The sequence below is a fragment of the Ischnura elegans genome, chromosome 3 (genome assembly GCF_921293095.1).
Source record: "Ischnura elegans chromosome 3, ioIscEleg1.1, whole genome shotgun sequence".
In the NCBI taxonomy this organism is placed as follows: Eukaryota; Metazoa; Arthropoda; class Insecta; order Odonata; family Coenagrionidae; genus Ischnura; species Ischnura elegans.
Window position 1 is genome coordinate 58,000,243 of NC_060248.1, and position 27,274 is coordinate 58,027,516.

The following is a 27,274-nucleotide window of genomic DNA, read 5'->3' on the forward strand; positions in this document are numbered from 1 at the left end:
AGGATGATTTTCACTCATGCGTGGCATAATTACTAATAAAATCAAGATAATAATCACAACTCACATCCACGGTCTGCAATTCACCTCAAAAGACAAAAGAAACAACTTTGACTATTATACGCACTTTAAACAACTTGGAAACCTGTTCTAGGGAAACAGAATGCTTCCCTAGAACATCGAAAAGTTGACTCTGCGGTCGCTAGAGGTATATTGAGGGAAGATGACGATAACTGCAGAATAAATGATTAGAAATGCAACTTATCTTAAATAAAAATAATTTAACAATTTTTAAAAATAAATCCAACGCAATGAATCTTACATTAACGTATGTAACGTAAAAATAAAAAAACGTAAAAATCCACTGAAAATACGCATTTAGAACAATCGCATGCGAGATTAGAGGGACGGGGTCGAGTCAAATCTCACGATATCTCACGGGGGGGGGGGGGGGTCTAAAGTCGCCCAAATCACCTCACTTAATTATTGGAAATCCCCTTTCTTCCTCGATTTACTCGGTTATTGCGGCTGACTTTGAAGCGCTCATGGGAAAAAACGACATGCAGTGTTTCGGTGCTGCTATCTACTGCTTGACGATGTCTGCCAGAATAGCCATCTCTTACTTGAGCGTTCTCTGAATTTCTATTTCCCTTTATTCTACAAGATATTTTGTCCATGTATATTTTTTCCCTGCTCGAGTCTCCAACGGGTAGCTAACGTGTAAACGCCAGTCAAAGAATCGAATACATGCATGGAGGTTTGAAAATCCACGCTAAAATCCTTCTGTGTTCGTCTAAATGTGGTCATCAAGTAATAGAGAAAAACACTTTTTGCTGGATTTTTACATTGGCCGTGAAGAGGAAAAAAATCCGCGTTTGCTGGCGATGCATCTCTGAAATAGTCATGTGTTTAGGATTACTGCCTCTTCGTTAATGATGGAAACGGAAGTATTTACCTTCGGATTCCATTACTTTTGACATTAGAGTACAAATTCAATTCATTGAGAAGACTTAATACATTTTCCACGTTTGGATATATAACAACGATAACAACAACTCAGCTGCTGTGCCGCTGATTGGCTGGCCCCAAAATCCTCGCTATTCATTTGTTTTAGTTTCGAAACGGTGGCGCTGATGTTACATATCGGTGTCGCGGAGCTGTCACGTTCATTTCAACAGTGAGCCGGGAAAGGTCGAAGAACGGGAGGTGTTCAATTTTTTAAAAGCCGTTCATTTTTGCCTTGTTTTGTGCCTAATTATTCAACAGGGTATGCGGAAACGAAGAAGAAGAACGTTGAGCTGGGAATAAAAAAATTAAAGCTTGTTCAAGGCAGAGGTAAGTATTCAAAATGCGATGGGTTACCAATGTTACTTTCAAGACTCTTTATATTGTTAATTTGTGACTATCTCACAAGTTTAGATTTCAGTGAACTCGATCATTTGATTGAAAATGTGTTTTATTCGAAGTTAATCAGTTGATAGAAATTTATCATTTTAGTGGTTTTTGTTCCTTCACTGCATTAAGTTCGTGCATAAACGTGTTTCATTCATCTACTTTGCATGTAGATGTCAATTTTTATTTGCATAAATGTGCCTGGTAAGAGCCAGAAATGTTCTGTGATGTGTAAGCAATTATTTCACATTCATTGCTTTAGGACAAATCACTTCATTTTCTAGCTCATGCTGTACACTTCAGAGAGCAGCTTAGGGATTGACTGTGTGATGAATCCGGAGGAGGCAAGTGGGCTTGCAAGTCTTGTGAATTGGTTGAAGATCTGTGCTTAATTGTCACACATTGGGGTGGTAAGATGACAGTTTTTAAATTGATTTTGATTGTGTGGGGTAGGTTGCTGTTTCCCAGGTTATGGGCACAAAGGGTAGATGCTACCTTTTGAATTGCACTTATGAGTGTCTCCTGCTGCCAAAATATGGCTGAAAAGTTTATGGCCATCTTCGGGCTATACGTTAAGAATATTAAAAGGTCCTTTAGTTTTCAGCTAGTCTCTTATACTTGTCTCAAAGAAAAATCTATGGAAATGGCCCCTGGAAAAAGAAGAGGTAACAGCAATGTTTTGATGCAATGAAGTGTAGATTCCTATTTATATTTGTGAAAACCAATGTTCAACCGAACTTCTGGTTTACCCTCTTTAGGAACTTTGTTCCTGGATGAGATGAAGCTGTCATCAGGTGTCACCTTTGATCAGAGCACTTTTCAGGTGAACGCCTTCACTGATATGGGTGCTCATACTCCTGATCACCAATAAAAACAAATTGGTGATCATGCACTCTTCATGATATTCCAGTTCTTCCGGACTGTGAAAGAGTCAATGTTCTTGCTTGCTTTCTGAATAGAGGCTATACAACTGGAAAAATATTAAACCATCTCAACAGGGAGTGCATTATTCTACCTGAACAAGCCAATAACTATGTTGTGTTGCTGCTTGTGATGGTGCTCAGTGGAATAGGAATGTGTGGAAGCAATTTTGCATTGATACTTCAGCTGCGGGCATCCCTTCAGCCCCACTAGGGAACTCTGGTGTATGTCTGAATTTCCTCATCTTGTTAATAACATGAGGAATTTCTTGACATTTTATGAAGAAACATGGATAGGTAGAAATGCTGAATCAGTGTTCTTTTTTCTCTATTTATTAATTCTGTCCTGCAGACCCCAGATGTAGTGGTGAACCTCAAGCACTGAGTTGCTGTTGTTGAATTTTATTTATGGCTGAAATTCAAGTTAAAGCCTTGCCTTTAGCTAACGAGTGACTAAATTCGTCCTAAGGCTCAGCAAAAGATGAATTTGGCTGAGGCTTTAGGTGCACTAAAAGTATCCAATTTCATTCCCGATAATGGTTTTGTGCTTATATTATGCATCGTTTTTGAAAATATATTTACTTCTTGTTTGATTACTTTTCAGTTATAATGTTACAGCGGTTGTGCTGTATTACAAAAATTTCCATGCTGGTCTTGAAGACTGCGACCCTTCCATTGCACCGAGTGAGAATATGAAAGGTCTTATTGCTGATATCAACACCAAGTTGGCCAGGGATGCCCTGAGAAGGGAGTAGGAGCTGTGGAGGGTAACTATTTTTGGAATTAAAGTTGCAGTCATTGGTGTTGGAGGTATATCTTTCATATATTTGACTTTTTTCAGGATATCACCAATTTACATGATTATTTGCTACTATGGGAGGCTGAGTGCCACTCTGACAGCCACCTTGGAGTTATTCCTTTTCTGGAATCTGAATGTATTTTCACGTATCTATTGAATTCTAGGTTTAACCAGGATGCATTGGAGGTATTTTGTGTGCTAATAAATAAATGTTCTCAATGAAATTAGTAAGATTGGTGGGGGAAAATGTATATTTCTAGTTTTTCTGTATGCTTTTCAGAAGTTCTTTGATATGATCAGGCCAGCTGGTGGTTGCAATGATCATCCAGACTCAAATTTATTTGTATTTATTTTCCGTCTCATTAGCACATAGTAAAACCACCAGCAGGGAGTTCTGTGTGGTGCAGAAGTGCTCACCACTGAAATGGGTGCTCATGAAGCATTGCCAGGAAAGCTATGTTTTTGCGTGGCAGAGCAAGGGCCATTTTATCTTTGCCTTAGACCAACTTCTTTCCCAATGAAGTAAGCCGGAGGAAGTCACTCTTTCAGTACCGATGGCAGAAGAACTGAGCGTGGATATACTCTTCCAAATATCCACAGCTATTGAGGAGCAGTCATAACCACTGACGGATTGTGACTCACACTGCCATGCTCTCACTGAAGCTACTTTATTTGTTGCACTAGAGTGTATTTTGCTTGCTGGCAAGCCAATACTGCTGCAAACACTCACTAGGCTACGAAGAAAGAAAGTGAAGCTGTGATAAGTGGGTAAGTTTCCATAAACCTGTGAGATTCTCCCATGTTTTAATGAACGAAGTTCATTGTCTTTTATAAATATTATTTTTTTAGCAGGTACAAGGATTCCAAAAGATGATTCCACTCTTTGATACAGTGACTCGGAAATGGTTGTCAGAGTGATGTGATGTGTTTGGGCAGTAGCACATTACTGATGTGTTCATCATGGTGAAAGTATTGATGTGTATGCTGGTCTAATTTAACCCCCTAATGACAAGAAGACTATAATTTAAGGTTTTGTTAGCTTGTAAGACAAGATTTATTTACATATTCCTTTCTTAAATATGTAATTATTACTTAAATTACCTGGGAATGCAAATGCTATTTTTTCACATCTATCTACATCTAAATTTTTTTTTCACATTCTAGATAGTCAATCTCCAGATCATGTTGGTGGAAGTGAAGCTGCCTCTACCTTGGAGAACTTCAAATTTCAGTTTTGTTTACATTTTTAATGCATCCTGGTTATGTCCTCACCCATTTAGTTCATGTGTACAGTGTTTACAAATATTCATTGCTCTATGATTTTATGAATAAATGCATTTCAAATTTAAGAGCTGTCGTTCTTTCAACTGGTCCACACTTCCTATCAAATGGTTATTGTTTAGACTGATCTAGTCTTAATGTGTAAGTGTAATTCTGCTAAGAATAAAAATTATAATTGGGCAAATTGTTTCCATTGTGCATTTCATAAAATCTTTATATGAGATAACCTTATGTATCCTCTATGTTTTTGCCTGCTAAGGATTACATATTTTAGTTGGCCTATTCACAGTTTATAGGAGGTCATTGTTGCTAATGCGTATTTTCCCATTCAGAATAACCTTTTAGCTGGGACTCCTAGGCATAGCAGACAACAGCTCAATGGAGTGCATTGCCAATGTTTTTCAGGGATACGTTCTTTGATTGTCATATTTCATGTGGTATATGTTTAGTTAAAAATTTATTGTGGTGAGGACTCTAATAACTTTAGTTTCATGCTGTAGAGCTAATAAAATATGGCCCCTTGCAGATGATAGCATCACATATTCTGTGTGTTCTAGTGGCATCGCTATTTGTACTGGGGCTTGCTCACTAGCTGCCAATAATATTGTTTTTAAATTAAATCATTCATTATCTACTCTGAAACTATTCTTGCTCTGAGAGCATCCTTCCATCTTTAGCCTTAATTTTTGACATGACTTACTCTCTTTTGCCTCCAATGGTGACTTTACATTGGTGCACAGAGTGCCTACCTATCCTTCTGAAACTCTTCTATTTCCTCACACAGTCTTTTCCGCCAAGCCTCCCTTGCTTTAGTAGTTTCACACCATAATCCATTATTTATCTCCTTTTGACCTGTTCAATGTCCATATTCTTCCATTGCCTTCTCTCCTCCATTATCCAATGCCTCTTCATCATTTTTCTGGCAATGTAGCCAATTGACTATTCTATGTATTACGATTTTAATATTATACCACCCGTAATAGTCTCCCTCTCTTCAATCTCTCGCTAACTATTCTCCCCTTGTTTCTGATATTCTTTCCTGATAGTCCCCATCATTTTTCATCACCCTTAAAACAGCACATAGGCCTTTACAACAGGGAAGTTTTAACAACAACAAATAACGGAGGAAAATCACAAACAACCATGCCCTGGATAGGGGCAACTACCCAGGCGGGACTCAAATCCGCGACCTTCGGTCTGGCAGGCGAGGACTTTACCTCACCGCCACTGAGGCGGTCATATTATGATGATTGAACCTTGTGTTTGGGATGAATAACTTGCTTCTTCTGAAAAATTCTGCTGATTTATCCCCCCTGTTGTTCTGCATTCTTAATCCCAATTCTACTTCGTTTCCATCCCTCTATTCTGGGACTGAGGTCAGTCCCCTATCACTGCCAAATTTTTCTTCCCTGGAGTTTCTCTAATTATTTCCTCCAGCTGTTCATATACCTCATCTGCTTCTTCCCTTCTATGTTTGCTAGCTGGCATGTAAACTTGGACCACCACAAGGTTGGTAGGTCATGCCTCAATTTCTATGATCAGAAACCTATCTGGTCTGGTCTATACCTACCTCACGCTTACCCATCTTCCCATTTAATACTAAAGCAAACCCACATGGATTACAGACTGCCTAAATCTGATTGCAAAGGGTCAACAACTTGTTCCACTGGGGTCATTTTAAGCAATCATATCAAGCAATACTATCTTCACTAACGGAACCCTTCCTGTTTCTTCTGCTTTTCACAAGGCTCCTGAACCTTACTTTACATCCCACTAGGTCTATGTTTTTGTCCAATCTGCCGTTTACTGCCTGGAAGCTGTATGAATTTGTAATGCAGTCTCTCAATATTTGTTTCACCATTATGTAATTCATCTGATTCACCCATATTCCCTGAACTCTTCCGTATGTAGTTCTGGGGAAAGTGATATTCAAACCATGTTTTTGCTGTAGTTTGTTCCTCCTAAAAAATTCTTCCCCTGATCGTTTTCATTTCTAATACAAATTTTTCAATTTATTTTAATTCCTATGTTTCCTCCTAAAGTGTATTAGTCATCCTATCTATTACTATTAGTTTTTTTCGACCTCCCTTATTATTCTCTCTAGGTGTTCATATGCCCCATCTACTTAGTGCCTCCTGATCACCATGTTTACCTGAACCCAGTGATGTAACTATGGAGGGATGATGCGAATAAATCCCCCTGCAAAGCTTCAGAGGAATAAAAATATTATTTTGAACTGTTGTGTAGTAATGACATATAATAACTGCATCTACTTAAAGTTAAAATTCACTTAGTCATATCATGGTAGTGAGGCGAGTCACTGTTTGCCAACCGGTGACTCAAGAAAATTTTTGAGGTGAAGTGACCGGGGGACCCCATTGTCTGGGGGGGAAGTCACCCCCTTTCCCCCCAAAGCATATTTCTAGTTAGGCCACTACCTGAATCATAGCAACATTGGTGGGATGTTATTATATTTCTGCCTATAGAAAAGTGTTGTATACCTGGTCAATTTTTACTTATGTAACATTTCCCATTCATAACTAAACCCTAACCTCATTCACTTTCATTCCTACCATTTCACTCCTGTAGTTTCCTCCCACCCTGCACATTCCCAATAAATCTTTCCTTCCTTTCTTTCTTCAATTTACGTTCAATAAATTTATTCAAAATATTCATTAATGATCTCCATGATAAACTACAAAAGAGTGAAGTTATCTTATACGCTGATGATACATCCACACTGAACATAGATGACAATTTTCTAGAAGCTAGGAGTGCTGCCCATCAAACCTTAATGACTACGTTTAAACGGTGCATGTCAAACAACCTGCCTCATTGTTCTATTTCATTATGTGTCTTTTTCTTCTTTCAAAGATGTTTAAGATAAGTACCTACTTTCTGGGAAGTTACGTTACAAGAGGACTTGAGGATGTTGCTACTCTGGCTGCCTTTAATGGACCAACTTCTTGTGAATTAGTTTCCGAGGCTCATTTGATTCTGCTTTATGTATTCAGGAAAGAGGTGATTAGGTTTCCCATGCCCACCCATATAGATTTTACGTGACACCATCCCGTGGATAATTTGGCACCTTCTGTTCAACCCCAATTGGTGGTTTGGGTGGTCTCTACAGGAATTACTGCAAATCTTCCAACTATTACAACTTAAGGGTCAGTAGTGCATCTAATCCTTTCCCTTACTTTTCAGTTCAAATTGATGGTTAGTTTAGGAAAATAATTATTTGTTACACATAGCTTCATTTGTTACGTAACCCAATGTGTGGAGTAGTGCAATTTATGTTAGCAATATATTTTTATATTATATTTTCTATATTATTTTATATTATATTTTCTCTATATGTATATCGTATATATATATAGAGAAAATATAATAATGATAATTTAATAATAATAAGTTTATTTACTCCTACATTTTGATTTTACAGGCTTTCACGGAACTTCTCATTCACAAGGTGACCAGATGTCCTGATTAATCCGGATGTGCCCTCCTTGTTAGATGCTTGTCCGGTGTCTGGGCAGATTTTTTCAAGTATTGAATAATGTCCTCCCTTCTGGTCATTATGATTATATGTATAGTAAATCTGTTAAGTGCCATTCAGAACTTCTCAATTTTCCGAATATTTCTTCAGCATAGCGGCAAAATGCAAATGCAGAAAGGGTACTTTCTCTTATTTCATATCCTTGGACTGATGAGAGAAAATATATGAATGATACTTTAATAATAACAAGTTTATTTACTCCTAGATTTTGATTTCACAGCTGAATAACAAAGAGAAAGAGCTTTAGGTGGTCTTCGAGGTCATAGGACCAGAATTGAGCCACCATCAAATAACAAAAATGTATTCCAATAAAAGAAAATAATAATGCAGTAAATAATACATGAGTGTTTGAAAAAAATACCATCAAAATAAATGTTATTTACTGTGAGGAAAGCAAGTCTTAGACAAGCCTTAACATTTTATTTGAGGCTTCAATTTTTTTTAAATTTTAGCGGGCCTTAAATGAAATAACTTGGGCCCCATGTAAAGAAAACAACATTTATATAATGTTAACCTTGGTCTGTTTGTTACTACAAATGACTCGCTCCTTAAATTATATTTATACTTACCACATCCACTCAGCACATTGCCACTTCTGGCATAAAACAATTTTAGGACTTAGAATAAATACAAATTAAAAAATGCCTCGGTATAGGGTCTCAATAATGGTCAATTACAATTTCAAACAATATTTTTGTATGGAATTTTATAGTTTTCAGTAAAAAATGCTTTTCATGCTTGAAAATATTGGATCCACTGAAAAATATATTATAGCATATTCCTAATAAATTTGTACTATTCTTAATTATGAAATTGTCATTATTTTTCAAGAGTCCTATTTTTCCTTATTTGTCCTCCTCTTTCACAGGGTGCTGTCCTCTTTTTCATCTCTTGGGATCTGGTCACCCTACTTTTTCATCAATTGCAAGCATTATGGATACAGAGACAGCATTCTGGTGGATGTTGCTGCTGTTTTGATGCTGTCAGCGGGATCTGTGATGGTTTTGGGGCCTAAAGATTGTAAATGTCACCCATACTACTTTTTTCAAGGAAATTTCATCGTATGGTGACACTTTCATCGAAATAAGGTAAATTTGAAACTAACTCCGAGGAAGGTGGTTATGCCACCGAAAATTCAGTTATTAATGTGAGTTTTTAATCTTTATCTTGTGTGTTCTGTGATACTGCCCATCCTAGGGTTTTTTAGGGGCCGCTCCATTTTACTTCGCATGCTTGGCGGTCGGCATTCATCTGAAGTAATCGCTCACTGGATAAGGAGAGGTGTCGAAGCGTGAAGATAACATCATAGTCGCTAATGGAAGGTATTGAATACCAGTCGCAGGAGTTAAAAATTAAGTGGGGCCTTCCACGAGAGCACCTCCTGATACGTTATGTTTGCCTGGCAATAGCTGGATAAAATGTCGGACTAAATTGCTAGAAAACGGTCATAAAACCGAGTTTTTGGCATGAATTGAGGCTTCGCTACCGGGCTAACATAACGCGTGAGGAGGTGTTCTTCATCTCGTCACTCAAGGGCCCACTCGATTTTACTTCGCACGTTTGGCGGGCCGCATTTATTTACGAGCATCGGCGCTCACTGGGAGGGTAAGGAGAGGTGTCGAAGCGTGAAGATAACATCATAGTCGCTAATGGGAGGTATTGAAACCAGTCCGTGGAGTTAAAAATTAAGTGGGGCCTTCCACGAGAACACCTTCTGATACGTTATGTTTTCCTGGCAATAGCTGGATAAAATGTCGGACTAAATTGCTGGAAAACGCTCATAAAACCGAATTTTTGGCTTGAATTGAGGCTTCTCTACCGGGCTAACATAACGCGTGAGGAGGTGTTCTTCATCTCGACACTCAAGGGCCCACTCGATTTTACTTCGCACGTTTGGCGGGCCGCATTTATTTACGAGCATCGGCGCTCACTGGGAGGGTAAGGAGGTGTCGATGCGTAAAGATAGCATCATAGTCGCTAATGGAAGGTATTGAATACCAGTCGTAGGAGTTAAAAATTAAGTTGGGCCTTCCACGAGAACACCTCCTGATACGTTATGTTTGCTTGTTACTATCTGGATAAAATTTCGGCGCAGAAGACAGCCAAATGAGCCAACTTAGGTTTATATATTTTCTTTACGAGGTATATAGTCTTTTTTGCGGTCGATTCTGATAAATTACTCTCATTCCAGTGAATAATAGCCGACATAATGGTTTTGATGCCATTTTAATATTTTTACTTGCTTTAAATCAATAATTTAAACCTAAAAGTATTTTTGGATTTAAGCTGCCGATGCATTACTATCAGCAATTGGCCTTAAATAATCATGTTATTAGGAGCATAGCATCTATTACTTTCTGATCAATTAAATTAATCTTGCAAAATAATTAAAACCATTTTTTATGTTACTTTCCACCTTCAAATTTTAACATTTATCTCAAGCCGGTCAACAGAGAACGCATCACGTCCCTCTGGAGAATCATAAATGTTTTACTTTGCAGCCTTACCTTTACAGCGCACCGGATACATGTAGTGGCTGCTTCCCCATCCTGCGCTTTATTTTTACGACAAATAGCTTTCTAGCAATGCTTTCGTCATCTCATTATTGAAATATATAGTTGGATGTCATTAATTATTTAATTTTTAAAGATCATCAGTTTCATTTCAAAAAAGTTGAAATTTCAATTCTTTAAATTCTTTAGGACCTTGACACGACAGTAAATTATTAAATGAAAAAGTCTGCATTTTACTTAATTCCGTTTTATTAAATAAACCTTCGCCTTAAGCGAATACATTTTATTACTTTTGTATTGTTACCATTTATATTTCAATCTATTTTACTCACATTTAGAGAAACTATTCAGGTGGGACGATTCCCAATGCTAATACTGTTTAGTGATAACATTGGTTAAAAAATCACAGTCTTATTGTAATGCCACAGGCATGAAAAATCGTTGCATTGTTGGGATAATATGCCGATGTCTTCACGAAGCTTCACTGCTTCAGCATCCTGGAATACATTTCAGTCTAACTGTAGACTCAAGCCCTGCTTTGAAGAGGAAGTCCATCCTGTAATAGAGGAAACGTTTTAGATGCAAGGGCAGGGAATGCTAAAAATGCTAAAATGAAAAGCTAATAAAATAGAGCTCGTTTAAAATGAGTGAAAGTTATTTGAATAATAATTTTTTTATATAAACTGCAACAGGAATGATGACAATTTAGTTGTTAACCACATTTCGGATGGAGAAATTTCTCCCTTTATTCTTTCATTATTATTTTCTATTTTTATCTCTAATAATAATGTATTTGCAAAAAAATTCAGATGAAGAATTTTAATTTAGTGATGGTTCAATTTCAGGATTATATTCACATCGTGTTTTTCGATGGAAATAGAAGTAGCAAATATAAACTGAAAGTAATTTTCGGCTATGATTGTCTTTCTTAATGATTTCTATTTATATTTTAACTACGATTGAAAGTGCTGGTAAAATAGGAAACAATATATCGATACGGTTTTATGCTAAACCGAAGTTAAGACGCATATCTCCTTCTCGACTGGCCTTTTTTGGTGCGAACTATTCGCGTAAAACTCCCACTATCATCTTGACGTTTTCAGGACATGATGAGTAGACCGTGCACAACATTTGTCTGTATCTCAGATAGTTAAAAATACATATGAAAGAACAATTTTAAGGCAGAAGGTGAAATCATCAAATTTGAGATAGGTACTTACAAATGTTTACCTAGAAGACTTTCGCGATGCGTTTTTTTAAAGAAAATATGCTTGATGCTCTGTAGCGATATTACTTTTCCTGCTCTGCTAAACAAAATTAGATATTAAACTTTTTTTTAAAATTTTGATGCTTATGGATTAAAATATTTCTAAATGTGATGTAAGATAGTTATCTCTTACTAATGCCGTTGAAAGGCTTTTAAAAGTTGGGAGGAATTTCAAGAATAAAAATGAATTAAAAAATATTTTTACAAAAAGCTATTTAGGACATATATAGATGATTTCGACTGTCCAAAAGTTTCGAAGCAGCATTATAAGAAAGAAAATCCAGTTGTAGAAACATTTTGTTGAGCTTCATATTAGTTTCTGCGTGAATATTAGAAACGGTTTTGCTCAAACAGCTGAATATTTGGAGAATTCTGGTCTTAGTATTACGCAGTCCCACGAAGTAGTACTGAACTGGTAGTGCTGCTCACAAAATGTTAGCTATTATTAAAAATCTCTCATCTTTCTGGTCGTAATTATATTAAATTGGAAAAATCAGCTTGGCTTGCGGATATATCAGCTTTTAAAACTTGTAAAATTTGGAGTTCAAACGTTTAGACTGTTCATGAGGGCAAACTGTATTAAACCAATTCATTCGAGATGCCAGCTTTGAGGTTAATTAGCGAAACACCAATCAATTGCTAAAACGTGACACGTACCATTTAGCTACGCTTAGTACAATACGGTAGTAATAAAATTGTAATGAATTTTGGAGATTATCGGTGGATAGGAAATTTCCCGACATTTCTTTAACAATATTTACCCAAAACATCTTAATCTTACAATCGCAGCGCGATGAATGAGCTACTCATCGAATGAGCCGACAAGGGAATTCTGGTGGAGTGTGGTGAGGCAAACCGGTCGTGATCCGTTCACGTACATGTTCACAGGGCGTTCTTTAGTATCCGCAGTAGCCGCCTTGCGGGTTGATGGCGCTCTCCTCCGTGATGCCCCGGCACCGGGTTTTCTCGCACATGTCGGGCGCGCAGCGGGGCGCCCCCTTCCCCTGCTCCAACTCGAGGTCTTCCTTGCTCTTCTCAGCCGCCACGATGGCCCACACCGTCACCATTGCGAAGGCGACCACGCTGCACTGTTAGATGGATTAGAGGAAACGAAATTTCAAATCAGTGAGGGTGAGAAAACTTGAAGGATTATAAATATATAAAATACCAAAATACATATAGCCGTGTGCACAGTGGGGCAATTTCTAGGAGAATAAAAGGAAGTAGGAAGTAATAGTGGGAGGTAGATAAGAGGGGACAGTAAGCGATGTATTTCGTGCATGCATATCTTAACCGTTAGGATACTCAAATAAAATGAACAAATCCTCTAAACATAGGCACTGAAAAATATTTGAAGGAAATAAATTATTATAAAATTAATGTACCAAAATATTGGGACCAAGTTCAGGTTTGCAAAAACATGAAAACTTTTCGTGGAATAGTGTTTTTAATTAAGGTTTCTAGTTGATATCACATCGTTCTAAAAAACTACAGAGAATATTTTGTTCACAGAAATTGATAGAAAGAATGAGATTGATAAAGTAAAGGGCAAGGTACTATCCAGGGAGACTTCAATTGCCGTCAACACAACCATGCTGTTCAAGCACTTGTTCTTAACTGTTTTCAATGAATATTCCAGAATTTCCTATTTCAACTGAACATTTGATTTTTAAAAAATGATCTCAGTTCGATGAATATTTATACATACTAAATATAGTGGGGCAGAGATGTGGGTGTATGTTAAACATTCAAGAGAATAAATGATGTTTAAAAAGTTATCTCAATTGGTGAGAATAATATTTTTAATAGAAAATGGATAATTTGGATTACTGTATTAGTTTGCGGATTTCACCGGTTTAATTGCTAATACAAAGGATTTCTGCCGCTACGGTTTCATCTGACTTCAGCTAAGAGTACAAATTTTTGGAACTCGAATATTTTTCAGTCCTTAGGTTCAGAGGATTTGGACCTATTTGGACATTTATTTAATCTGAGTAATAACTAATAACTATAATAAAAATAATAATAAAAATAAATAACTAATCGATTAAGATAGTCCCCTCTTGTCCACCTCCGTATGATAATATTCCTCTTACGACCTACTTCCTTTAATCTCACAATGCATTAAACCCCTGTGCAGCCTAGTCTCCCCCCAATAAGTGGATTACGCATATATATGAAAAAAAGGAACTAATTCAATTTTGCTGGAAAATATCCTGAAAAAAAAAATGAAACAGGTATGTGTTCGCTAGCTTAAATAGGTGTAGTTTAGGATTCGTTCAGCAGCTTTTATCGCTAACATTTTCGGACTTGCTGTCTTAACGCGAAACAGGAAGGGTGATACGATTATTACATAATCACCCTTGAGGTTATCCAATCAAAATATCGGGAAATGAAAGGTTGAATTTGAAAGCGAATATGTAACTTCCGTTGACTAGTGACGCAAGATAAAAAAATAGCCCAAGTTGGTATCAAAATAATTCTTATAGATCAAGTTATGAGGATTGCGATACCTATTGAGCGCGGATGCTCAAAAGATTCTGGCTATGTGCCAACGGATATGCCCCTCCAATGGATAAGGGGCCCTTCATACTCTCATATCCTTCTCAATTTCCAATGACGATGGAGATTGTGTCACTTGAAGGGTGCAAGTTTTCAATCACACGATGATACCCATACCAGCTGATTATCCTTCTCGACCTGCTCAGAAAGAAATACGTTAAGAAGCCAACAATATCAATGTCCACCATTAAGATTTGATGATTTCCCGGCGAATAATGTTGGTAAAAGTTTTTCGTATTTTCCACGTGATTTAAATTCTCCTCGGCTCGTGGCTCGAAACGCCGGCTAAAATACAGAATTCCACCCTGTGGGAATTCCGAAAATTTTATCAACGATGGTATACAAGCGACAGTTGCAAATAAATACACGATATCATCAGCACTGATTACGGTGCGTATAAAATCGTTTCAGGTATTACTTGTTGCATATGCGATATATCCATGACAAAAACTAAAAATGTAAATTTCCATGCTTTAAAAGATAAACCTATTGCACTACCTACCGTGGTTTCGACATTCTATGACATTTTCGAGGTACTTCGAAAATTGTATAGGTATTGTAATAGTTTTATATGAAAGTGTGGGCATTACCATTCGTAGTTTTTTATCATGGACTGATGACGGAGAGCGAAACGTCGAAAATCATGGAGGCTGTCATCCAGTTGGGATTCCAAGGAGCCTATCTGCAGATATTTCGCCGGGAAAACTTTCAAACCTTCATCAAAGCCAAAAGGATTCTTGCAATTACTTGTATCCTGTCCCTTTTTCCAACCCTGATGACGAGACGGGCCCGTAATTGAATCAATCAGAGCATACGGCCGCCAATGTCACGGCTGTACGTCAGCTAAGGATACATTAACAAATAAATCAAGTCAGTGCCGGTGGAAAAAAATTATTGCACGTTGAATGAGGCCAATTTAGCGCCACGTGTGGCTTTCAATGGGACTAAAATATGAGGAAATTGAGATAATATTAGAGGAAGGTCAACGAAAATTATGGAATTAGAGGAAGAAAAAAATGACCTTGTGGTCAGAGAAATTGAGCCGCTATTCCTGAAAAGATTCTATTTTATATTTGGGTAATTATTGGAGTTTTTTTATAATTTCTTTTTCGTCATACATGTCGAGGCCACATTATTTTTCCTAATCGTTGGACGGATTACCATTTTTCAAATTTATGAGTACTTCACACTTTTAATCGGAACCATTTGGTGCGATTCATGCGTGCTTGCTTGCTCAAGTCAATAGATGCTTCAAATTCGCACATCGCATGCCGAGTACCTGCTTTTTCCTTTGATTAGAAATTCTTAGGGTATAACTACTTCCCGTCATTTTAAGAACGTGACCCCGTTTTCCTGCTATTGACTGATCGTTCGCGTGGAAGTTAGGAACTAATAAAACTGCAAACAGCCCAACGCGAGGGTTATCGCTAACGTGACTATCGTGCACACGAAGGGGAACAACGACTCCATTTATTGCGGTCTCTGTATTTTCATTGAGATGCCAACGCTTATCTGACTTCTGTTTACTCATAGCGCTCAGTATGAGGAGTCTTAACCTAAATAATATACACATACGACGTAGTTTAGCTGACATCTTTGCAGTAAAATTCAGGAATTTGCTGGCGCAGAATAAACATGTGGTGTTAACATTGTTTCCTCCAGTGCTTTGAAGAGAATTCATTGGTTTCATGCACGTCTTTAGGACCCATGACACATCGTAACTTCGTCAAGCTATTTTTAGCTTCTTAACATAATTGTATATTCAAACAAATTTTAGCCAAAGTTTCTGTCTTGTACTATGGTTTCCATTCATAATGCAGATATTGATTGAAATACCACTAAATGGCAATTTGATGATAAAGTGTCATTATGTAAATACGTGAGCTAAGGCTGTATAAATATTAGATGAAAATACAATTACCATGAACTTATTAAATTCAGATGACAATATTTATTATTATCATTATTTTTACTATACGTGAGAATTAAAAACAATCTATCAGCATATATAACGACTCGATGAAAAAAATCTATTTTATTTCAAATACGATGAGTTCATTGTCATTAAGTTTTATTTTGGCGGGTCACTTTGTGACATTTCGGTTTTTTCTGGCTAGGGCACTCACTGATCCTCGCTTTCTCTCTCTCAATGAGACAAACAAGAATGAGGTTATTATTTATTACCAGAATTTTAAGTTTAATAAAATAATCTGGTTTACAGATTAAAGTTCTAACTTCAATTTCATCGTCAGGAATAAGTATTGGGATCAACTCAACGAGATATCGGTGTGTCAATCTTATTGTCGGTGTATCGTTATTATTTTAATAATAACATAACTTACTATGAGGGTAGACTGTTATGAAAGTTGATAGTAAAACGGAAAGTTAACTGTTTACTTTGTATTTTAATAATAACTTTACATATTTTGAGAATATATTGTTAAGGCCATCGGTGAGGCACTGGTAGCTAAGATAAACCATCTGAGGAGATGTTGACATGAGATTCAACACTGCCGCTGCAAGATATCCACCCTTGAAGTTGAATTAGTCGAGGAAAATCGGAAAAGAGCCTTGACTCGCAAAGAATAACTTTCATCCGTGAAACGAGCTATTCATTCTTTCTCTCTTTACTTCCCAAGGACCCCAAAAAGGCAACGGCAGAGACGCCAGTTATGGCAGGAAATGGATATTTCTCCTTATGTCACATTAATTCGACCTGCTTCATTATCATTATGGCAGCGTGTGTCGTCGTTAGCTCCCCAAATCTGTGAGTAAATAGTACCACGTTGGATAGTTTAACGGAATTACGCTAATATTGATTACAGTATGTAAAATAACCCTTTACATAATTTCCATTGAAGTGATGCACTAGGAAGGTTCGATTACAAAGTAAAAGCTTATTTCGGTGGGTTCGGGCCGTATAGAATTACCTCTTAAGCATTTGACTTTTACGTACTATACGAAGGCAACAAAATTGACTCAAAATGGATTAATCATATATAATTATCGGTAGAAGAACCATTGAAACAAAACTTTCCATTCAAACATGTTCAGGAAAAGTAAGAAATGCTTTTAAATCCACGAAGTTTAGAGGGAAAAGTTTTGGTTTTCCACATGTATATTCAGTTGAGAATGAAACAGTTTTCACAAGTGTCATGCAATTTGCATGCGTGTTTTGACATTCAAAACGAGAGAGCAGAGCAATCAACGGTTAGGGACGCTGTGCATATTTTTTTATGGCTCCTGCGGCGGCGCGGTAACGTATAAATGAATGTCAAATCGTGGGTCACGGCCTCAAGGGCCGGAAAGTTAAGGCCCGCGAGGATAAAACGGATCGACCAATCGCCTTCGGTTTGATACCTGATCACCCGAATCTCCAACCGGTTTCAGAAGCCCTGATGACGATGGATAACTTTTTCGTTTCACCCGGACGGGAGCCCGAGAAAACTTCTGCAAAGCAAAAAGCCGGGAAAAATGCTTCATCATACATTAGTGGAGGTTATATGAGTATACCATGACATAGATGATATATACAATTTTCAGCCACACCAAATTTTATCGGGTGAAATTTCCCAAGTAAACTATTCGTGAAAAAATTGTTTGCACTCAAGAGCCAACAACTTTAAATCGAACTGTAATCTGTCACAATTTTTTTTTTCAAATTTTGAATTAGCGTAAAATGCAGAGCTCTTTGCCTGTAAATGCATAATCAGCATTCGATGTTGACTTAATTATTAAAATATATTTAAAGTGCTAATTTTTAATGAGTTCAATCATCTGGGTGAATCGAATGGGCGTAATGCCCATGCGTAATAATTACTCACGTAAAAAATTGTAAGGAGTATTTGCTTTCCAGACACACGTAGAATACATTCTCAATTTGTTTTTTAGATGCATTGGAATGCGCATTAGATTCATCCCCCATAGTGCAATTAACTCGCATTTTGTGGGGGACATAAAATAAGTACGTATGCCTCAAATGTAAATCGAATATTTTGAGTAGTTCGCAATTCTTCTCGTTCTCTGTGGGAGCATAATTCTTCGCGGCGATTGAAAATGAGAAGAAGAAACTGAAATAAAATTAAAAACGGCAGTAGTAATATTAAAAAAAAAATACAAACTAATTGTATCCTTTTACCCTTTCCTGCCAGCGCCTACGATAGGAAAACCTTGTCCGAGCTACGAGTAGCACAAGAATATTTGAAACCTCTTTGTACGGAGCACTTTTTTGGGGTGGATTCATCCTAGAATTTCCGTCCCTCATATTTGGGACCAAACTCAACAGTGTGCCCGTCCTTTACCCCAGCCACTGGACTAGACCCTTTAAACCTACCTCAGCACGGATCCACGGTCAGCTTATTGCGTTACTAGCGTTTTTAAACCAAATATTGCATTTTCAATAATTGACTCTTCTAAAAGAATCACTAGCATTTTTTTTTAAGCATTGTGGAATTTTAAACGGATTTCCAGCTTTTATAACGACAAAGTTAGTGAACACAAGGCACTAAGACAATAAGTCCGGAAGTCCGTTATCAATAGCGGTAACATTTCGTTTAAAAATTGCTCACGCACAGAGAAAAATGAAAATTTCATTTCAAAGTATAAAATATTGTAAGGGCAACAAAATATATCATTGAAAAAATTTAAAATAAAGAGAAGCAGAAATAATAATATAAAAACGATAATAATAATATTAAAAATATCATAAACTAATTGCATCCTTTAACTCCTTTCGAGAGCATTTGAGTTGCCAGCTGATCCAGTTCACGCCGCGAAAGCTCTTCTCGTGCAACCGAGTTATGTGGCCAGCTGGGAGTGGAATTATGGCTTGCAAGGCAAAACGCCTTACTCTGTTCCTATAAAAGGAAATCTCATGCATGGCTCGCGCCTTGAATCCTGTCCTAAATGGGTATAAGATTAAAATGACTCAGAAGCTCTCGCGGCTCGCGACACTCTGGTAGGCTTGGAATGAGTATTAAATATTTTTTCTTAACTTTTTAATGTAATGAAACATAAAATTCAGAGCGTTTTTCCTATAAACGCAAATTCACCATTTAATGTTGCTCTAATTAGTTTGTTTAATCAATCGAATCTAATTCTAATCAGTTTGTTTAATTTGAATCTGAAACGAAACAAAATTAGCCTCAACTGTGGCTCATCTTCGCCCCTGATAAACTACATAATAATCGAAGTAGACGTGATTAGATTCACCAAGATTTATTAATTCTAATTTCTCAAGGATTAGTGAAGTTACGCCGTTCAGATTTGCTCTGCAACGCTCCCCCGGACTCTTCTTTACTTATGCCGGAAAAACACACAGTTTTTCTCAGCGAAAACAAGCTTTCTAGAAGACTTACATGCAGGAAGAAATGTTTGTACCAACGACGATTACGCGATTTTGTTATCAAGGATTCGCAAATATCAAAGCTTGAAGTAAAAAAGAGTTCAGATTGACCAAAGATGGGACGTCACGCTCTCAAAAATTTTGATACTTCAGCGCGTTTGTTCCTCAGCGAATACGGTGCCATACATGGATCTCAATCAGGGACGAGAATAAAGGGAGAAGGAGTCCGCCCTTCTTCTCCCCCACCCCCAATTTTAGGACATTTTTAATCGCTTAAGCTGTCTACATCTTCCCGGATAGAGATATCGAAGTACTTCCTTTCCGTGTTCTAGTACTATCGTACATCTTTTTTTTAATTTCACATTAATATAAAATTAGATTTTCTTTTTTCTCTTATCTTTACCCCATTTAATATATGATTAAATAATTCCTGGAGTATAGGTCATGCATAATGCAAAAAGTTGTTTTCCAACGTTTCGGTTTATTTTAACATCTTCATCAGGGCTATGAATGAAAAAATGAGAGTACAATTAAATACAATAATATACAATATTGATACGCAAGTAAAGGTTGCAAAAAGTTATTTTACAATAATAAGATTTAAAAAATTGAGAAGAGAGTACCTAACAACTACAACAATTTATATGCAACTTTTTGCATCATATATGACCAATACTCCAGGAATTATTTAATCATTAATATAAAATAAGAGTTAAAATCTCATGAGGTGTTTCTATACTATGAAATCCACTTACGACCACCTATTCATGTTTGGGGAGGCGAGCGAAAACGAGTCCTTATTTTGAATTACCAAACCTAACCTTACATTAATATCGGCTCCCAAAGGATAATAATCAGTGCGCGCTGCAGATCTCAGTACTGCAGTAACTGCAACTGTATAATCCATTAGGCATTTCATCCTGCGAAATGTGAGGTCCGAAAGAGTAATCATCATTCAAGGCCGAAGGACCGTGCGTGCCATCACGAAAACACGCTGCGGATGAACTTTCGCTCTCGTCTTACCCAACCGTCTTAATGTGCCGAGTGAAACTCCGCCCGCCCCCGCTGACCGAAGACCGCATTTCGCAAGCGCACACCGTCCATACATTCCGAATGCGCGGCGGAATAAAATTGAAAGGTATCGTTCTCAGCGTGGGAGAGATCAATGCACTATTGCTTCACACAGAAACCATGGGTGCGCTAGAGTTTCCAAGAATGATTCGTCTCTAGGCTCGAAAACGAAATTAAGTAATGAAAGATCCGCGATTTGAGATTCCAAAAGATTTTGCACCTACATTGATAATGGATACATCAGATTAGACAGTAGGTACGCACAAACCTGAACACTAGCTCAACTCAGACATAAGGTACAAAAATAATTTTCACGCAATATCTACGATATCAAGGGTTCCAAAAAACGACAAGATCGACCAGGTCTTGTGGAATTGAAAAAGTTTTAGGTTTTATAAATATTTCTTAAGGCAATTCCACTAAATTAAGTTTGAAAATGGACAAAATTTCGGCGATAAATATTGAATAATATTTGTTAAGACTTGCGGAGTAATTAACCTTCAAAATGAGAGAAACAATGAGGGAAAAGTTGATAAATTTAATAAGGATAAACATATCGATGGAGAACCTCGATACAAAGATACACTTGGTCATTAAATTCGAATTATTAAAACGTAAAATTTAAGAGCGCATTGTCAAAAAGTGTACAATTGCAATCACATCTTGATCTAATCAGTTTATTTTACAAGAGTTTGATTTAATATCAGAGCTTGATTTAGAATCAATTTATAACATTAAAAATCCCTGAATTCATACCGTGTTGACTGGAATGTACGCTCTATAAATCGATAACGATGAACTTCACTAAAATGCATGACTACTTTTGACCATTCAGTTTATCAGGCGGAGACGATAATATATCTATTATAAAATGTGAAAAGTAGCAAATTCACGCACACATACAAACAGGTCTTTCATCTTTGGCCTGTACGAATTGGTATTCTTCGATAAAGATGTTGAAGTGGCCATCCGCTGAGTAAAACCTCCAACTTTCCTGGGTGAATCGTAACTCGTGCGTAGATAATGAATGTATCAGCCGTTTATATGCTAGGTGATATAGTAGTTAGTAACAGGAGATAGGTTGCCGAAAACCTACCGGGTACTTAGTCACTGAATACCAAGAATACTATCTCCTAATTATTTTAATACCGTGATGTTTTCGAATCGAATAAAAAAACCGAAAATATTAGTTTAAAAAATCTAATCTAGACAAAATATTAAAAAATTATTCTTAAGCCTTTAAGCCTGAGAAACGTATTGGACCGTAGGAAATCGATCAGGCAGAGCAGTGACGATAACTGTTTGCCTTGCTTGTCGCTTCAAACCCACAAATGAATCGCGATCAGTTGACCAATGCGTAAGCGAAATGGCAGAAGGCGATCGGCCTCATTAATACTCCAAGAGTGATAACGCAATATCTGTTTTCATTGAGGAAGTTCACAAGGATAATGGGTTTGCTAATTCGAGAAAAAAATTCATTCAGGAATGATAATTGATCGTGTACGTATGCTGGACACTTTCGTGCGGTTCAAAATGTTTTCTCGCAGAAAACTAGTTTCTTAGGAAAATTATGCGTTTACCTCTCGATGGCCGGAGCAGGTTTGTCAGGGAGTGTGTTCATCATCGATGAAATGTTACATGGCTTGCTGTTATTTACATAATAGCTAACAAGGCAGACATTGCCTTGCGGTAAAATACCGTTCAGTCGGGCGACGATTGTTAATCAACAATATATCATGATGATATCTAAACCCCAGTGCATCTGGGTGAGAAGAACAATATATTTTGTTCTCTAAAATAGTAGCGCTAAGCAGCCCTTTTGGCAAGCACCTTCTTTTGCCATTGCCAAAAACTTTGATTTCAAAATCATACGTTAAAATTTGGATAAGGAGAATATTCGACGATGGAATCGAGATGTTTTCCGAGAATATTTATTGGCATGAGCCGATAATACTCATCGGAACTCGTACCTATTTCGTGAGCAAGGCGATATATCCACTCCCATCAGTAACTTTCAACTGCAAGTCTAACCTGAAGCCATGGATCTCTGAACATTTCTTCCCGAGTATTAAAATTTTCAGCGCAAGATGAAAAGGAGTCCTCACGAGATTTACCGGAATATTCGTAATACCTAAATCAGTCAACAAAGAATCACCGATTATATCTGATTTGTTCTTTAAGTTTTAAATGCAAATGTAGTTTCTCTCACCGAATGAAATTAATTATCTATTACAGGATATAAATCAGTCCAAAACGCAGAGTGAAATCTTAAGATCATGATTAAAGGATCGGAAATTGCTGGATCCAAATACGAAAATTTTCATGCATCGATCTCGCCAAATAGTACCAAAAAATGGGCTGCAATATCAATTTAAAAATTCACTCTTGATGTTAATATGCGAGAAGGTCCTAATAAAGTTCTCGCTTTTTAACATTTTTGAAAATGAAGATTTATATGCTGATACGTCCTTGAGCCCTTATTTAATCCGCTCGTCGTAAGAAAACTTGACGCGACGGAAAAAAATCTGAGCCCAGATTCGGAATTAGCACGAAAAACATCTCTAGGATCACCCAAAAATGTCTAGGGTAAAAAGTTTATTTTTTTGTTGACCAGTGTAATTAAATATAAATTGTAATGTTCCCATATAAATGTCGAATTGACCCAAAAGAACGTCTTTAGTTATAAATTGGTAATATACCAATAATTTCCACCATCAACTTCCGAATAGTCGTCAGATGCGTTTTCCATCACATCAGTACGCAGTAAATAAGAGTAGACTCACTGAATTAATTTAAATGTGAAATACACTGTTGTATTAAAAATTTTTATTTATGCCACTACCACTTTCGGCCTCTTCAGACCTAATCCTCAACACTGCTCACTATCTTTTCTCTATTTCCATGGTTTAGTTCCTTGACGTGAACTTAAATAAGACACTGGTTAAGCGTAAATGAATAATATGACTTCAAATCTGATCGACACTTAATTTAATGAACATAAGATGAGAAGAGTATTGTTACACAGAGTACATAAAAAATATATTTGGTTGCCAATCTACGAACACAACTGAAAATTGCAAATACAAATAACAACACATTGTACTATATCTACCCTACACATGTTCCTATCGAAGCAGTACTTATCGAACAAATTTTTAAGCTGTATTCCCGATATAATGGGCAGAAGAAGCCGAAACCGGTAGAGTGCCATTAATATATTTGCCGGCCTCGGTGGCGGCGGGGTAAAGTCCTCGCCTGCCAAACCGAAGGTCGCGAGTTCGAGTCTCGCCTGGGTAAGTTACCCTTATCCAGGGCATGGATGTTTGTGATTGTTAAATGTTATCAACCCCGATGTAAAGGCCGAACAGTGCTGTTTTCGGTGGTGTGTGAAAAAAAAAAAATATTCGTGGGATAGGACAACGTGTTTTCAATAATTACATTCGCGTCAAAAATTAATTTAACTCTCAGTTGTGATGATTTTGAAATAAAAAATAAGCAACTAATTACATCCACAACAAATCGTTGCTCTACCGGTAAAACTTATAGATTCTACTGTGTTTTGATACTGATTTAAGATAGGTGTTTGAGACACATGTCACTACCACTTTCGGCCTCTTCAGACCTCATCCTCAGCACCTACCACTATCCGTTCTCTGTTTATCCATCCTCTCAAATACATATGTTACCATGGAAGCAGTACTTTTTGAACATATTTTTTTAGCTGTTTTCTCGATTAAATGACCGGTAAAGCGTCATAAAAATGTTTGTGGGCCATATATTTTTTTCTTAATGTTGGCACGATACCAATAAGTAAACTAGGCTATAATTGATTTTACTCTCAGATGCGATAATTTTGAAAGAAAAGTAACTAATTACATCCGCAACAAATCGTTGGTCTACAAGTAAAACTTATGGATTCTACTGCGTGTTTGATACTGATTTGAGAGAAACCGTCCCAAACCAACCTCCAAAAAGGTGCTTCCCAGGAGACCACTGAGCTTTCAAAAAGCCTTCGGAATTTGAGAGTGGTCTCGCCCGATTCTGAAGGACACATTGGGCTGAGGATAGGGTGGGGAGAGCTTGGATACGTGTGAAAAGATTTCTCCGTCTTTAGAGGTACTTAAGTCAGAAAAGAACTGTTTTTACGACTGTTTTTTAATTCTTTTCAACCTTGAATGTCCATTTCTCTACATCAAACCACCTTTGCCATGGGAAAATCGGTTCCTTAAGTATAATTCTACAGGTATGTCAAGTATGATCGAGCACTGCAAGCAGCACGACTGATACTGATCGACAGATTAACGTATCAAAGCGATTATAATAACTTCAATGTCTCTTCACTCACATTATGTTTTCTTAATTTCCTTATTTCTCCATGAATCTTCCCATGCAACAACCCTTTATTTTTATTTCTATCTTCAAGACGCCAACTCAACCAAAACAACACTAAAGAACCAAAATGAAACTTTAAAAAAACAACAAATGAACACAAAAAAATCAAACACAAAGATAACGTACACAAAAACATATGTACAAGTGATTTGAGTCATTCGAAGATTATGCATCAAGATCTATTCTGACAATAACACCGTGGAAGTGCGATCTGACTTAGCTATCTCACTTTTGGATGACATAGCAGTTGACAAACAAGGAAAAACTCCAGTACAGATTTTCACTATTAGGCGTCTATAAATCATCCAGGCACTATATAAAAGCATTGGGAAGGATTTCGAAATAAAAAGAAACCCAACCTTAATATGAAGAAGGATGATCTTGGTACAGACATACTGGCCGGTGTGCTCGATACCTATCGGTGCAACAATGTTTTAAATTTTCAAATTTATCTGAGATCAATCAACAGGCTTCATGGGCTCTAATTCTGTAATCTTTTCGTTTTATTTGGGAGCCATCATGCTTACGAAATGATTTATCTCGCAATTGTCTGATCTATCGTTAATCTAAGTAACTATCTCCCTAAAGAATCATCTCGCATGGTTGGCTGTGATCCCAATCTCCATGGTTATAGCTACACATCTGTAATATATCTTGAGCGTCACACCTGAATGGTAGACGTTGGCTAAAATACTGGCCATGGAAAATAATTTATTTTTCTCCTTTTTTTACCACAAATGAAAAATGGTTACTCGCGAATATATGAAATAAAATTTATCCGAACATGTTTGCGGGGATACCGATCAATTTATGCAGCATTTACCGTTGTGTTTCGCCCGATCGGAAATGTTACATTTTCTGCCGTTACGATCCTAAGATGTGTCTGTTATTTCGTCCTTACAGTGAAAGTGGAATCGTTAATTTCGTTGTAATCGTTCCTTGCTCTTAATCGAGGATTACTTTACTCATTTCACTGATTTATCTAGGCCTACAGATAACTTATAGTCCCCGAGCACCATAATTTCCTTGTTTAGTGTCAGCCTCTCTTGTAGCCTACTTATGATGGGTATATGACACCCGTTGCGTTTTTACACCAGTTATAATTGTATGTATCGCCCGTGATATTTCAATTAGCCAATAATTTTTATTACTCAATCATACCACATTTTTCTGCAATTCGACATTTGGCAGGAGGTCTCAGGAGTGGACAATCTTACAAGAATTAATTGTGGCTATAATTTTACCGATTACTTTTTAAAATCTGTAATTTTACTGGAAATTGATTACTTTTTGTACGAAGTAACTGCAATTGATCCCAGTTACGTTTTCTCGGTACTTTTACCAACACTGCCAATAACGCAATCCATTCCGCCGCAAAAGATTTCACAAAGTGTCTCCCGAAGTTCCACATGATAAGGCATATGAAACTATTTATTTCTCCTCACAACGGAATGTTTCGTTCAGCCCTTCAACCGTAATTTACCCTTAGTCGGGAATAATCAACACAACGTCGTCATGGGGAGAACTTGGGTCACTGTCGTCAATCATAACTCACCGTCTGAGCAATCACTGCATCCATGTCGTAAGTATAGTCCAATGCGCTCCAATCGTTAAAAAAAAATCCGAAGACTTGAACTCTTCTTCTGAGGGGTTTTTACGGGGCTGAAATCCTTCGAAAGGTGCACAGTCTGGAACAAATGCAGCAACCGGGACACAGAACTGAACGGGACTGGAATCAAGTTCGATCCAAAACCTCTTTCGCGAACGGGTAGTATCTGTCTTCTCTTATATCCCTCGCGTGAGAAGTAATAAAAGACTACTCCGATCCTCGACACGGCTGTGCGCGAACTGATGCCCGCGTGGGGACCGCCCGTTGTTTTTGTACCTTTCCTTCCTGACCCCCTCCCCCCCCCCCCCCCCCCAGCGAAGCACGACTAGTAAACTCACACAGTCAGCCCCCCGAGTTGAGAAGAGGAAGGCTCCGCAACCCCTTGATACGTACGTAACCTTCGCTTCGCGCGCGTAGTTTAAAGACCTCCTCACTCCTATCAACCCCTACTTTCCTCCTTTACCCCACCCCTCCTCTCTCTTTCCCCACCCCTCTTCCTCCGCGACCACTGTCGCGGTCTCTATAGAGGCGGGATTTTCGATTCACTATGGTGTTTCGTTCATGCGATTTG

The 27,274-nt window shown here is 37.4% G+C and overlaps 2 long non-coding RNA genes across 3 annotated transcripts; one reads left to right on the forward strand and one right to left on the reverse strand.

Moving 5' to 3' along the window:
- The first annotated feature begins 1,153 nt into the window (after nt 1-1,153).
- Nucleotides 1,154-4,823, forward strand: LOC124155016. 2 transcript variants are annotated; one of them, XR_006864095.1, is made up of 6 exons: nt 1,154-1,332; nt 1,674-2,054; nt 2,148-3,076; nt 3,151-3,876; nt 3,958-4,150; nt 4,273-4,823. It is a non-coding gene; the product is annotated as an uncharacterized LOC124155016 (long non-coding RNA). The 2 variants fall into 2 exon arrangements; XR_006864094.1 differs by having other exon boundaries at nt 3,958-4,823.
- A 5,866-nt stretch (nt 4,824-10,689) lies between these two features.
- LOC124155854 lies at nt 10,690-26,961 on the reverse strand. Its single transcript, XR_006864238.1, has 3 exons — nt 26,650-26,961; nt 12,604-12,813; nt 10,690-11,014 (listed from the first exon to the last, which is right to left on the reverse strand). It is a non-coding gene; the product is annotated as an uncharacterized LOC124155854 (long non-coding RNA).
- Between the last annotated feature and the right edge of the window lie 313 nt (nt 26,962-27,274).